Here is a 15000-nt window from a genome sequence, read left to right on the forward strand (position 1 = left end):
TATTGGTGTGAAATGAAGTTCCATGCTGAAATATTGGTGTGACATGAAGTTACTTGCTGTAATTTTGGTGTGAAATGAAGTTCCCTGCTAAAATAGTTGTGTGAAATGAAGTTCCCTGCTGAAATAGTAGTGTGAAATGAAGTTCCTTGCTGTAATTGTGGTGTGAAATGAAGTTCCCTGCTGAAATATTCGTGTGAAATGAAGTTCCCTTCTGTATTTGTGGTGTGAAATTAAGTTCCATGCTGAAATATTCGTGTGAAATGAAGTTCCCTGCTGAAATATTTGTGTGAAATGGAGTTCCCTGCTGAAATATTGGTGTGAAATGAAGTTCCCTGCTGAAATATTGGTGTGAAATGAAGTTCCCTGCTGAAATATTGGTGTGAAATGAAGTTCCCTGCTGAAATAGTGGTGTGAAATGAAGTCTCTGCTGTAATTGTGGTGTGAAATGAAGTTCCCTGCGGAAATATTGGTGTGAAATGAAGTCCCCTGCGGAAATAGTGGTGTGAAATGAAGTTCCCTGCTGTAATTGTGGTGTGAAATGAAGTTCCCTGCTGGAATAGTGGTGTGAAATGAAGTTCCCTGCTGAAATAGTTGTGTGAATTAAAGTTCCCTGCTGGAATATTGGTGTAAAATGAAGTTCCCTTCTGTAATTGTGGTGTGAAATGAAGTTCCCTGCTATAATTTTATCGTGAAATGAAGTTCCCTGCTGAAATATTGGTGTGAAATTAAGTTCCCTGCTAAAATAGTTGTGTGAAATGAAGTTCCCTGCTGAGATAGTGGTGTGAAATGAAGTTCCCTGCTGGAATATTGGTGTGAAATGAAGTTCCCTGCGGAAATAGTTGTGTGAAATGAAGTTCCCTGCTGAAATATTGGTGTAAAATGAAGTTCCCTGCTGAAATATTGGTGTGAAATGAAGTTCCCTGCTGAAATATTGGTGTGAAATGAAGTTACTTGCTGTAATTTTGGTGTGAAATGAAGTTCCCTGCTAAAATAGTTGTGTGAAATGAAGTTCCCTGCTGAAATAGTAGTGTGAAATGAAGTTCCTTGCTGTAATTGTGGTGTGAAATGAAGTTCCCTGCTGAAATATTCGTGTGAAATGAAGTTCCCTTCTGTATTTGTGGTGTGAAATTAAGTTCCATGCTGAAATATTCGTGTGAAATGAAGTTCCCTGCTGAAATATTTGTGTGAAATGGAGTTCCCTGCTGAAATATTGGTGTGAAATGAAGTTCCCTGCTGAAATATTGGTGTGAAATGAAGTTCCCTGCTGAAATATTGGTGTGAAATGAAGTTCCCTGCTGAAATAGTGGTGTGAAATGAAGTCTCTGCTGTAATTGTGGTGTGAAATGAAGTTCCCTGCGGAAATATTGGTGTGAAATGAAGTCCCCTGCGGAAATAGTGGTGTGAAATGAAGTTCCCTGCTGTAATTGTGGTGTGAAATGAAGTTCCCTGCTGGAATAGTGGTGTGAAATGAAGTTCCCTGCTGAAATAGTTGTGTGAATTAAAGTTCCCTGCTGGAATATTGGTGTAAAATGAAGTTCCCTGCTGTAATTGTGGTGTGAAATGAAGTTCCCTGCTATAATTTTACCGTGAAATGAAGTTCCCTGCTGAAATATTGGTGTGAAATTAAGTTCCCTGCTGAAATAGTTGTGTGAAATGAAGTTCCCTTCTGGAATATTGGTGTAAAATGGAGTTCCCTGTTGAAATATTGGTGTGAAATGAAGTTCCCTGCTGTAATTGTGATGTGAAATGAATTTCCCTGCTGAAATAGTAGTGTGAAATGAAGTTCCCTGCAGAAATAGTGGTGTGAAATGAAGTTCCCTGCTGAAATTGTGTTGTGAAATGAAGTTCCCTGCGGAAATAGTGGTGTGAAATGAAGTTCCCTGCTGAAATAGTGGTGTGAAATGAAGTTCTCTGCTGAAATAGTGGTGTGAAACGAAGTTTCTGCTTAAATATTGGTGTGAAATGAAGTTCCCTGCTGCAATTGTGGTGGGAAATGAAGTTCCCTGCTGAAATATTGATGTAAAATGAGGTTCCCTGCGGAAAAAGTGGTGTGAAATGAAGTTTCCTGCTGAAATAGTGGTGTGAAATGAAGTTCCTAGCTAAAATAGTGGTGTGAAATGAAGTTCCCTGCTGAAATAGTGGTGTGAAATGAAGTTCCCTGCTGAAATATTGGTGTGAAATGAAGTTCCCTTCTGTAATTGTGGTGTGAAATGAAGTTCCCTGCTGAAATATGGGTGTTAAACAAAGTTCCCTGCTGTATTTGTGTTGTGAAAGGAAGTTCCCTGCTGAAATATTGGTGTGAAATGAAGTCTCTGCTGTAATTGTGGTGTGAAACGAAGTTTCTGCTTAAATATTGGTGTGAAACGAAGTTCCCTGCTGAAATAGTGGTGTGAAATGAAGTTCCCTGCTGAAATTGTGGTGTGAAATGAAGTTCCCTGCTGAAATAGATGTGTGAAATGAAGTTCCCTGCTGTAATTTTGGTGTGAATTGAAGTTCCCTTCTGGAATATTGGTGTGAAATGAAGTTCCCTGCTGAAATATTGGTGTGAAATAAAGTTCCCGGCTATAATTTTGGTATGAAATGAAGTTCCCTGCTGAAATAGTGATGTGAAATGAAGTTCCCTGCTGAAATATTGGTGTGAAATGAAGTTCCCTGCTGAAATATTGGTGTGAAATGAAGTTCCCTGCTGTAATTGTGGTGTGAAATGAAAATCCCTGCTGAAATATTGGTGTGAAATGAGGTTCCCTGATGAAATATTGGTGTGAAATGAAGTTTACTGCTGTAATTGTGGTGTGAAACGAAGTTCACTGCTGAAATATTGGTGTGAAATGAAATTCCCTTCTGTAATCGTGGTGTGAAACGAAGTTCCCTGCTGGAATATTGGTGTGAAATGAAGTTCCTTGCTGCAATTGTGGTGTGAAATGAAGTTCCCTGCTGAAATATTGGTGTGAAATGAGGTTCCCTGATGAAATATTGGTGTGAAATGAAGTTCCCTGCTGTAATTGTGGTGTGAAATGAAGTTCTCTGCTGAAATATTGGTGTGAAATGAAGTTCCCTGCTGTAATTGTGGTGTGAACTGAAGTTCACTGCTGAAATATTGGTGTGAAATGAAATTCCCTTCTGTAATCGTGGTGTGAAACGAAGTTCCCTGCTGGAATATTGGTGTGAAATGAAGTTCCTTGCTGTAATCGTGGTGTGAAATGAAGTTCCCTGCTTAAATATTGGTGTGAAACGAAGTTCCTTGTTGTAATTGTGGTGTGAACTGAAGTTCCCTGCTGAAATAGTGGTGTGAAATGAAGTTCTCTGCTTAAATATTGGTGTAAAATGAAGTTCCCTGCTATAATTGTGGTGTGAAATGAAGTTCCCTGCTGAAATAATGGTGTGAAATGAAGTTCCATGCTGTAATTGTGGTGTGAAATGATGTTCCCTGCTGAAATATTTGTGTGAAATGAAGTTCCCTGCTGTAATTGTGGTGTGAAACGAAGTTCCCTGCTGAAATATTGGTGTGAAATGAAGTTCCCTTCTGTAATTGTGGTGTGAAATGAAGTTCCCTGCTGAAATATTGGTGTGAAATGAAGTTCCCTGCTGTAATTGTGGTGTGAAATGAAGTTCCCTGCTGAAATATTGGTGTGAAATGAAGTTCCCTTCTGTAATTGTGGTGTGAAACGAAGTTCCCTGCTGGAATAATGGTGTGAAATGAAGTTCCCTGCTGTAATTGTGGTGTGAAATGAAGTTCCCTGCTAAAATATTGGTGAAATGAAGTTCCCTGCGGAAATAGTGGTGTGAAATGAAGTTCCCTGCTGAAATATTGGTGAAATGAAGTTCCCTGCTGAAATAGTGGTGTAAAATGAAGTTCCCTTCTGTAATTGTGGTGTCAAATGAAGTTCCCTGCTGGAATATTGGTGTGAAATGAAGCTCCCTCCTGAAATATTGGTGTGAAATGAAGTTCCTTGCTGTAATTTTGGTGTGAAATGAAGTTCCCTGCTAAAATAGTTGTGTGAAATGAAGTTCCCTGCTGAAATAGTAGTGTGAAATGAAGTTCCCTTCTGTAATTGTGGTGTGAAATGAAGTTCCCTGCTGAAATATTCGTGTGAAATGAAGTTCCCTTCTGTAATTGTGGTGTGAAATGAAGTTCCCTGCTGAAATATTCGTGTGAAATGAAGTTCCCTGCTGAAATATTTGTGTGAAATGGAGTTCCCTGCTGAAATATTGGTGTGAAATGAAGTTCCCTGCTGAAATATTGGTGTGAAATGAAGTTCCCTGCTGAAATATTGGTGTGAAATGAAGTTCCCTGCTGAAATAGTGGTGTGAAATGAAGTTCCCTGCTGAAATTGTGGTGTGAAATGAAGTTCCCTGCTGAAATAGATGTGTGAAATGAAGTTCCCTGCTGTAATTTTGGTGTGAATTGAAGTTCCCTTCTGGAATATTGGTGTGAAATGAAGTTCCCTGCTGAAATATTGGTGTGAAATAAAGTTCCCGGCTATAATTTTGGTATGAAATGAAGTTCCCTGCTTAAATAGTGATGTGAAATGAAGTTCCCTGCTGAAATATTGGTGTGAAATGAAGTTCCCTGCTGAAATATTGGTGTGAAATGAAGTTCCCTGCTGTAATTGTGGTGTGAAATGAAAATCCCTGCTGAAATATTGGTGTGAAATGAGGTTCCCTGATGAAATATTGGTGTGAAATGAAGTTCACTGCTGTAATTGTGGTGTGAAACGAAGTTCACTGCTGAAATATTGGTGTGAAATGAAATTCCCTTCTGTAATCGTGGTGTGAAACGAAGTTCCCTGCTGGAATATTGGTGTGAAATGAAGTTCCTTGCTGTAATTGTGGTGTGAAATGAAGTTCCCTGCTGAAATATTGGTGTGAAATGAGGTTCCCTGATGAAATATTGGTGTGAAATGAAGTTCCCTGCTGTAATTGTGGTGTGAAATGAAGTTCTCTGCTGAAATATTGGTGTGAAATGAAGTTCCCTGCTGTAATTGTGGTGTGAAACGAAGTTCACTGCTGAAATATTGGTGTGAAATGAAATTCCCTTCTGTAATCGTGGTGTGAAACGAAGTTCCCTTCTGGAATATTGGTGTGAAATGAAGTTCCTTGCTGTAATCGTGGTGTGAAATGAAGTTCCCTGCTTAAATATTGGTGTGAAACGAAGTTCCTTGTTGTAATTGTGGTGTGAACTGAAGTTCCCTGCTGAAATAGTGGTGTGAAATGAAGTTCTCTGCTTAAATATTGGTGTAAAATGAAGTTCCCTGCTATAATTGTGGTGTGAAAGGAAGTTCCCTGCTGAAATAATGGTGTGAAATGAAGTTCCTTGCTGTAATTGTGGTGTGAAATGATGTTCCCTGCTGAAATATTTGTGTGAAATGAAGTTCCCTGCTGTAATTGTGGTGTGAAACGAAGTTCCCTGCTGAAATATTGGTGTGAAATGAAGTTCCCTTCTGTAATTGTGGTGTGAAATGAAGTTCCCTGCTAAAATATTGGTGTGAAATGAAGTTCCCTGCTGAAATATTTGTGTGAAATGGAGTACCCTGCTGAAATATTGGTGTGAAATGAAGTTCCCTTCTGTAATTGTGGTGTGAAACGAAGTTCCCTGCTGGAATAATGGTGTGAAATGAAGTTCCCTGCTGTAATTGTGGTGTGAAATGAAGTTCCCTGCTAAAATATTGGTGAAATGAAGTTCCCTGCAGAAATAGTGGTGTGAAATGAAGTTCCCTGCTGAAATATTGGTGAAATGAAGTTCCCTGCTGAAATAGTGGTGTGAAATGAAGTTCCCTTCTGTAATTGTGGTTTCAAATGAAGTTCCCTGCTGGAATATTGGTGTGAAAGGAAGCTCCCTCCTGAAATATTGGTGTGAAATGAAGTTCCTTGCTGTAATTTTGGTGTGAAATGAAGTTCCCTGCTAAAATAGTTGTGTGAAATGAAGTTCCCTGCTGAAATAGTAGTGTGAAATGAAGTTCCCTGCTGTAATTGTGGTGTGAAATGAAGTCCCCTGCTGAAATATTCGTGTGAAATGAAGTTCCCTTCTGTAATTGTGGTGTGAAATGAAGTTCCCTGCTGAAATATTGGTGTGAAATGAAGTTCCCTGCTGAAATATTTGTGTGAAATGGAGTTCCCTGCTGAAATATTGGTGTGAAATGAAGTTCCCTTCTGAAATATTGGTGTGAAATGAAGTTCCCTGCTGAAATATTGGTGTGAAATGAAGTTCCCTGCTGAAATAGTGGTGTGAAATGAAGTCTCTGCAGTAATTGTGGTGTGAAATGAAGTTCCCTGCGGAAATATTGGTGTGAAATGAAGTCCCCTGCGGAAATCGTGGTGTGAAATGAAATTCCCTGCTGTAATTGTGGTGTGAAATGAAGTTCCCTGCTGAAATAGTGGTTTGAAATGAAGTTCCCTGTTGAAATAGTTGTGTGAATTAAAGTTCCCTGCTGGAATATTGGTGTGAAATGAAGTTCCTTGCTGTAATTGTGGTGTGAAATGAAGTTCCCTGCTATAATTTTGCCGTGAAATGAAGTTCCCTGCTGAAATAGTTGTGTGAAATTAAGTTCCCTGCTGAAATAGTTGTGTGAAATGAAGTTCCCTTCTGGAATATTGGTGTAAAATGAAGTTCCCTGTTGAAATATTGGTGTGAAATTAAGTTCCCTGCTGTAATTGTGATGTGAAATGAAGTTCCCTGCTGAAATAGTAGTGTGAAATGAAGTTCCCTGCTGAAATAGTGGTGTGAAATGAAGTTCCCTGCTGAAATTGTGTTGTGAAATGAAGTTCCCTGCTGAAATAGTGGTGTGAAATGAAGTTCCCTGCTGAAATATTGGTGTGAAATGAAGTTCTCTGCTGAAATAGTGGTGTGAAACGAAGTTTCTGCTTAAATATTGGTGTGAAATGAAGTTCCCTGCTGCAATTGTGGTGGGAAATGAAGTTCCCTGCTGAAATATTGATGTAAAATGAGGTTCCCTGCGGAAAGAGTGGTGTGAAATGAAGTTTCCTGCTGAAATAGTGGTGTGAAATGAAGTTCCTTGCTAAAATAGTGGTGTGAAATGAAGTTCCCTGCTGAAATAGTTGTGTGAAATGAAGTTCTTTGCTGAAATATTGGTGTGAAATGAAGTTCCCTTCTGTAATTGTGGTGTAAAATGAAGTTCCCTGCTGAAATATGGGTGTTAAACGAAGTTCCCTGCTGTATTTGTGGTGTGAAAGGAAGTTCCCTGCTGAAATATTTGTGTGAAATGAAGTCTCTGCTGTAATTGTGGTGTGAAACGAAGTTTCTGCTTAAATATTGGTGTGAAACGAAGTTCCCTGCTGAAATAGTGGTGTGAAATGAAGTTCCCTGCTGAAATTGTGGTGTGAAATGAAGTTCCCTGCTGAAATAGATGTGTGAAATGAAGTTCCCTGCTGTAATTTTGGTGTGAATTGAAGTTCCCTTCTGGAATATTGGTGTGAAATGAAGTTCCCTGCTGAAATATTGGTGTGAAATAAAGTTCCCGGCTATAATTTTGGTATGAAATGAAGTTCCCTGCTGAAATAGTGATGTGAAATGAAGTTCCCTGCTGAAATATTGGTGTGAAATGAAGTTCCCTGCTGAAATATTGGTGTGAAATGAAGTTCCCTGCTGTAATTGTGGTGTGAAATGAAAATCCCTGCTGAAATATTGGTGTGAAATGAGGTTCCCTGATGAAATATTGGTTTGAAATGAAGTTCACTGCTGTAATTGTGGTGTGAAACGAAGTTCACTGCTGAAATATTGGTGTGAAATGAAATTCCCTTCTGTAATCGTGGTGTGAAACGAAGTTCCCTGCTGGAATATTGGTGTGAAATGAAGTTCCTTGCTGTAATTGTGGTGTGAAATGAAGTTCCCTGCTGGAATATTGGTGTGAAATGAGGTTCCCTGATGAAATATTGGTGTGAAATGAAGTTCCCTGCTGTAATTGTGGTGTGAAATGAAGTTCTCTGCTGAAATATTGGTGTGAAATGAAGTTCCCTGCTGTAATTGTGGTGTGAAATGAAGTTCACTGCTGAAATATTGGTGTGAAATGAAGTTCCCTGCTGTAATTGTGGTGTGAAACGAAGTTCACTGCTGAAATATTGGTGTGAAATGAAATTCCCTTCTGTAATCGTGTTGTGAAACGAAGTTCCCTGCTGGAATATTGGTGTGAAATGAAGTTCCTTGCTGTAATCGTGGTGTGAAATGAAGTTCCCTGCTTAAATATTGGTGTGAAACGAAGTTCCTTGTTGTAATTGTGGTGTGAACTGAAGTTCCCTGCTGAAATAGTGGTGTGAAATGAAGTTCTCTGCTTAAATATTGGTGTAAAATGAAGTTCCCTGCTATAATTGTGGTGTGAAATGAAGTTCCCTGCTGAAATAATGGTGTAAAATGAAGTTCCTTGCTGTAATTGTGGTGTGAAATGATGTTCCCTGCTGAAATATTGGTGTGAAATGAAGTTCCCTGCTGTAATTGTGATGTGAAACGAAGTTCCCTGATGAAATATTGGTGTGAAATGAAGTTCCCTTCTGTAATTGTGGTGTGAAATGAAGTTCCCTGCTGAAATATTGGTGTGAAATGAAGTTCCCTGCTGTAATTGTGGTGTGAAATGAAGTTCCCTGCTGAAATATTGGTGTGAAATGAAGTTCCCTTCTGTAATTGTGGTGTGAAACGAAGTTCCCTGCTGGAATAATGGTGTGAAATGAAGTTCCCTGCTGTAATTGTGGTGTGAACTGAAGTTCCCTGCTAAAATATTGGTGAAATGAAGTTCCCTGCGGAAATAGTGGTGTGAAATGAAGTTCTCTGCTGAAATATTGGTGAAATGAAGTTCCCTGCTGAAATAGTGGTGTGAAATGAAGTTCCCTTCTGTAATTGTGGTGTCAAATGAAGTTCCCTGCTGGAATATTGGTGTGAAATGAAGCTCCCTCCTGAAATATTGGTGTGAAATGAAGTTCTTTGCTGGAATATTGGTGTGAAATGAAGTTCCCTGCTGTAATTGTGGTGTGAAGTGAAGTTCCCTGCTGAAATATTGGTGTGAAATGAAGTTCCCTTCTGTAATTGTGGTGTGAAACGAAGTTCCCTGCTGGAATATTGGTGTGAAATGAAGTTCCCTGCTGTAATTGTGGTGTGAAATGAAGTTCCCTGCTGAAATATTGGTGAAATGAAGTTTCCTGCTGTAATTGTGGTGTGAAATGAAGTTCCCTGCTGAAATATTGGTGAAATGAAGTTCCCTGCGGAAATAGTGGTGTGAAATGAAGTTCCTGCTAAAATATTGGTGAAATGAAGTTCCCTGCTGAAATATTGGTGTGAAATGAAGTTTCCTTCTGTAATTGTGGTGTGAAATGAAGTTCCCTGCTGGAATATTGGTGTGAAATGAAGCTCCCTCCTGAAATATTGGTGTGAAATGAAGTTCCCTGCTGGAATATTGGTGTGAAATGAAGTTCCCTTCTGTAATTGTGGTGTGAAATGAAGTTCCCTGCTGAAATATTGGTGAAATGAAGTTCCCTGCGGAAATAGTGGTGTGAAATGAAGTTCCCTGCTGATATATTGGTGAAATGAAGTTCCCTGCTGAAATATTGGTGTGAAATGAAGTTCCCTTCTGTAATTGTGGTGTGAAATGAAGTTCCCTGCTGGAATATTGGTGTGAAATGAAGTTCCCTGCTGTAATTGTGGTGTGAAATGAAGTTCCCTGCTGGAATATTGGTTTGAAATGAAGTTCCCTGCTGGAATATTGGTGTGAAATGAAGTTCCCTGCTGTAATTGTGGTGTGAAACGAAGTTCCCTGCTGAAATATTGGTGAAATGAAGTTCCCTGCGGAAATAGTGGTGTGAAATGAAGTTCCCTGCTGAAATATTGGTGAAATGAAGTTCCCTGCTGAAATATTGGTGTGAAATGAAGTTCCCTTCTGTAATTGTGGTGTGAAATGAAGTTCCCTGCTGGAATATTGGTGTGAAATGAAGCTCCCTCCTGAAATATTGGTGTGAAATGAAGATCCCTGCTGGAATATTGGTTTAAAATGAAGTTCCCTGCTGGAATATTGGTGTGAAATGAAGTTCCCTGCTGTAATTGTGGTGTGAAATGAAGTCCCCTGCTGAAATAGTGGTGTGAAACGAAGTTCTTTGCTGAAATAGTTGGATGAAATGAAGTACACTGCTGAAATAGTGGTGGGAAATGAAGTTTCCGGCTGAAATATTGGTGTGAAACGAAGTTCTTTGCTGAAATAGTAGTGTGAAATAAAGTTCACTGCTGAAATACTTGTGTGAAAGGAAGTTCACTGTTAAAATGAAGGTGTAAACGAAAGTTTCTTGCGCATATAGTTCAATAAAAAAAGACAAAATACCTGGAAATTTACTATTGAAATACTCGTACAGACGTAAATTAAAATGTAGATAAAAAAAATTTCAGGAAAAAAGTTAAGGTTAACTTAAAAGTAAAGCCAATGCCCCTTTCTTTTTTCTCCGAACAGTAGCGTAAATGGAATTTTCGTGTGGAAAAAAAGATGCGTAAATGGGACCCTTCTACTGAAATACAAGCGTAAAACTGAAGTGTATTTTTGACATAGCGACGCAAACAACAGTGAGCTCATGCTCTCTCTCTCTCTCTCTCTCTCTCTCTCTCTCTCTCTCTCTCTCTCTCTCTCTCTCTCTCTCTCTAATATATATATATATATATATATATATATATATATATATATATATATATATATATATATGTATATATATATATATTCATATATATATATATATATATATATATATATATATATATATATATATGTATATTGTATATGATTACCATATATATACATATATGTATATTTATATATATATATATATATATATATATATATATATATAATAATAATAATAATAATAATAATAATAATAATAATAATAATAATGTCCAGATAAAGAAAAATATAATTGATATTCTAAGGAAGTATCTCTCTCTCTCTCTCTCTCTCTCTCTCTCTCTCTCTCTCTCTCTCTCTCTCTCTCTCCCTCTCTCTCTCTCTCTGTGCCGGCCTCCAGTGAGTTGACGTTGAATTCGTGAAGGCGATTTCATGTTTTCGCTGCTGAACACAGACTGAGAAGCTTCAAATTTTCATGGCTGTGTCTTAAAGCGTCCAAGAGGAGTTCTACCCTTTTAGTAATTAATTTGCTTCGGGAAGCGTATTGTTATTGGTGGTTTTTGTTATTTACATTTGTATTATCGTGTATTATTATTTTTGTTATTATTATTATTATTGTTATTATTATTATTATCATTATTATTATTATCATCATCATCCTCATCATCATCATCATCTTTATCATTATTATTAGTATTATTATTATTATTATTATTATTATTATTCTTATTGTTATTATTATTATTGTTATCATTTTTATTATTATTATTATTATTATCATTATTATTATTATTATTATTTTTATTATTATTATTAGTATTGTTATATTAGTAATAATATTATTAGTATTGTTATAATAATAATAGTAATAATAATAATAATAATAATAATAATAATAATAATTGTTGTTATTATTATTATTATTATTATTATTATTATTATTATTATTATTATTATTATTATTAACTACTCTATAACCCTAGTTAGAAAAGCATGAAGCTATAAACCTAAAGGCTCCAACAGGGAAAATAGCTCAGCGGGGAAAGGAAATAAGGAAACAGATAGAATAGTGTACCTGAATGTACCCCCAAGCAAGAGAACTCTAACCCAAGACAGTGGAAGACCATGGCATCACCCAAGACTAAAGAACAATGGTTTGATTTTGGAGTGTCTTTCTCCTAGAAGAGCTGCTTACCCTAGTTAAAGAATCTCTTCTACCCTTACCAAGAGGAAAGTAGTCACTGAAAAAAACCAGTAGTTATCCCCTTGAGCGAAGAATTTCTTGGTTATTCTAGTATTGTCAGGTGTATGAGGAAAAAGACTGTTTAAAGAATTAGGCTAGACTATTCACTGTACAGTATTTAGAAGCAAAGGGAAAATTAGCCAAAACACACACACACACACACACACACACACACACACACACACACATATATATATATATATATATATATATATATATATATATATGACTCATCCTTCCAAATCCAAAATCGGTTATGTATACATATATATATATATATATATATATATATATATGTATATATATGTATATATATTTATATACATACTGTATATATATATACATATATATATATATATACATACATATATATATATATATATATATATATATATATATATATATATATATATATATCAGCTTTTCTTCATTAACAAGAAGTAAAACGTAGATCTTCCAAAAGCAGCTCGGTTTCCTTAGAAAGTTTGTTAGACTGGAGCATATAGGCCATTATGTATCATTAGATCCTTCTGGCCAGTTTCTTGTTCACATAATATAAGCTTATAGTCTGACCTGACATTTTAGAATTATTAACAAAGGATATAATATCTTAAACTAATTCTTATTAGAAAGCGAAGATGAAATTGTAATTAAGAAATCCAAAGAATTACTTTTTTACTGTAACTGATTAAGATATTTTAAAAAATTCGGTTAATAAGATATGATTTCCATGTTGTAGATACAGACGCAAAGGACTATAATGAACTACTTGAAAAATCTTCCATGGAATGAATGCTTATTTTATAAAAAAAGTTATTAATTTATGTATAATTAAGTAATAAAAGAATGGAATTACAAATAAATCAAACAGCTATTAAGAAAAACGTCACGAAAATAAAGAAATTTATCACACAAGAGCCTTCAGAACTGACTTAAAGGGCCACTTACGCTAAAATCATCCCCAGAATTATCACCTTTTATTCATTATAATATTTTAATCAGACTGTATGTTCTGTTTAATTCTTATTCTTATACATGAAAATATACTTATTAAAACTTTGTATTCGATTAAGACATTTTTTTCTAATTTCTCTGGGTTTAACTTTTAGGTTCAGTTTTTTTGGTTTAATGTTAAAGTTTTTTGGTGGTTTTTAATTTTTTTTATTCACTGTTTCATCTGATTGTTTAAGCTCTTGATTATCTTTATTTTTTCATTCTCTTCGATTGGCTGCTTTGTGGGACGATGATTAGCTGTGGAAAATGAAAGAATTTATTTGTCCTGTTTTACATTTATCAGTCATTTTTAACTACTTCTATTATTTACATGTTGTGGCTGAGATTTTAGCATTGCAGTATAATTTCTAGCATATATATATATATATATATATATATATATATATATATATATATATATATATATATATATAGCCTATACACACATGTATGTATATTTCTATATAAATACATGTATATATATATATATATATATATATATATATATATATATATATACATATATATATCTATATATATATATATCTATATATATATACAGTATATATATGTATATATATATATATATATATACACATAGAATAATGTATGTTTGTGTCTAGATTTTTCAACGATCTTACCTTTGGCCCACAAGTCTCAGGGATATGTCAGTTTTGCGAACCTTCTCACAAGCTTATCCGACAGTGGCTACCTATCAACCTTTCCAAGCTTTCCCTCTTTCTAATCTTCAGGGTGAGGTGAGAGAGAGAGAGTGAGAGAGAGAAAGAGAGAGAGAGAGAGAGAGAGAGAGAGAGAGAGAGAGAGAGAGAGAGAGAGACACACCGGAAAAATAATTCCCTGATTTCCTTGGAAATAAAAAAAAGGATCTTCTGTGATTTTTGGGTCAGGAATTTCCCCAGGAGATTTGCGGCAAACAGCCTCTAGGGAGAAAAACAGGAAAGTGGGGGAAAATTGATGGCCGGGAAATTCCAGATATGATCTTAGTTTTATTTTATGCGGGATTTTTTTTTTTTGTGTTTTTAAATGATGGGCATAAACACATACAGCAAAAACAACAACAACAACAACAGGTAGTAGGTTCGCCTGGGCACCAGCCACCCAATGAGATACTAAACGCTAGAGAGTTATGGGGTCTATTGACTGGTCAGACAGTAGTACATTGAATACTTCTCTGTGGACACAGTTCATTTTCCTTTTGCCTACACACACACACACACACACCGAATAGTCTGGCCTATTCTTTACATATTCTCCTCTGCCTCATATACCTGACAACACTTAAATTACCAAACAATTCTTCTTACTGCACTGTAATTGTTCAGTGGCCACTTTCCTCTTTGTAAGGGTAGAAGACTCTTTAGCTATGGTAAGCAGCTCTTATAGGAGAAGAACACTCCAAAATCAAACTATCGTTCTCTAATCTTGGGTAGTGCCATAGCCTCTGTACCATGGTCTTCCACTGTCTTGGGTTTGAGTTCCCTTGCTTGAGGGTACACTCGAGCATACTATTCTATCTTAATTCTCTTCCTCTTGTTTTGTTAAAGTTTTAATAGTTATATAGGAGATATCTATTTTAATGTTGTTGCTCTTCTTAAAATATTTTATTTTTCTTCTTATCCTTTCCTCACTGCGCTATTTTCCCTGTTGGAGCTTCTGGGCTTATAGTATCCTGCTTTTCCAATTAGGGTTGTAGCTTAGCAAATAATAATAATAATAATAATAATAATAATAATAATAATAAATGTAGCTGCTTCTAGTCCGCTATAGGGCAAAGGCCTCAGACAACAATATCAACAAATGCAGCTGTTCTTAGTCCACTGCAGGGCAAAGGCCTCAGATATGTCCTTGTTGAAGTGTGGTTTTTGGTGAGCTTTCATCACCACGCTGGCCAGTGCGGATTGGTGATAGTGGGAGATTTACGTCTGATCGCTCATAGCAAACCAACTTAGAATGGGTGGCCCTGACAAGTACAGCTTTGCTGATCATGGGGATAGGCAAAATCTTTCAACACGTTAAGGTATCCCCACTACTGTATATATAACGAGAGAGAGAGAGAAAGAGAGAGAGAGAGTGAGAGAGAGAGAGAGAGAGAGAGAGAGAGAGAGAGATACTGTATATATATATATATATATATATATA

The 15000-nt window shown here is 36.3% G+C and overlaps 1 protein-coding gene across 1 annotated transcript in view; it reads right to left on the reverse strand.

The window, feature by feature from the left end:
* LOC137631681 (calcitonin gene-related peptide type 1 receptor-like) overlaps positions 1-15000 on the reverse strand; it is a 102475-nt gene that overhangs the window by 12039 nt on the left and 75436 nt on the right. The gene's annotated exons all lie outside the window — the stretch shown is intronic.

This window comes from Palaemon carinicauda, chromosome 40 (genome assembly GCF_036898095.1).
Source record: "Palaemon carinicauda isolate YSFRI2023 chromosome 40, ASM3689809v2, whole genome shotgun sequence".
In the NCBI taxonomy this organism is placed as follows: domain Eukaryota; kingdom Metazoa; phylum Arthropoda; class Malacostraca; order Decapoda; family Palaemonidae; genus Palaemon; species Palaemon carinicauda.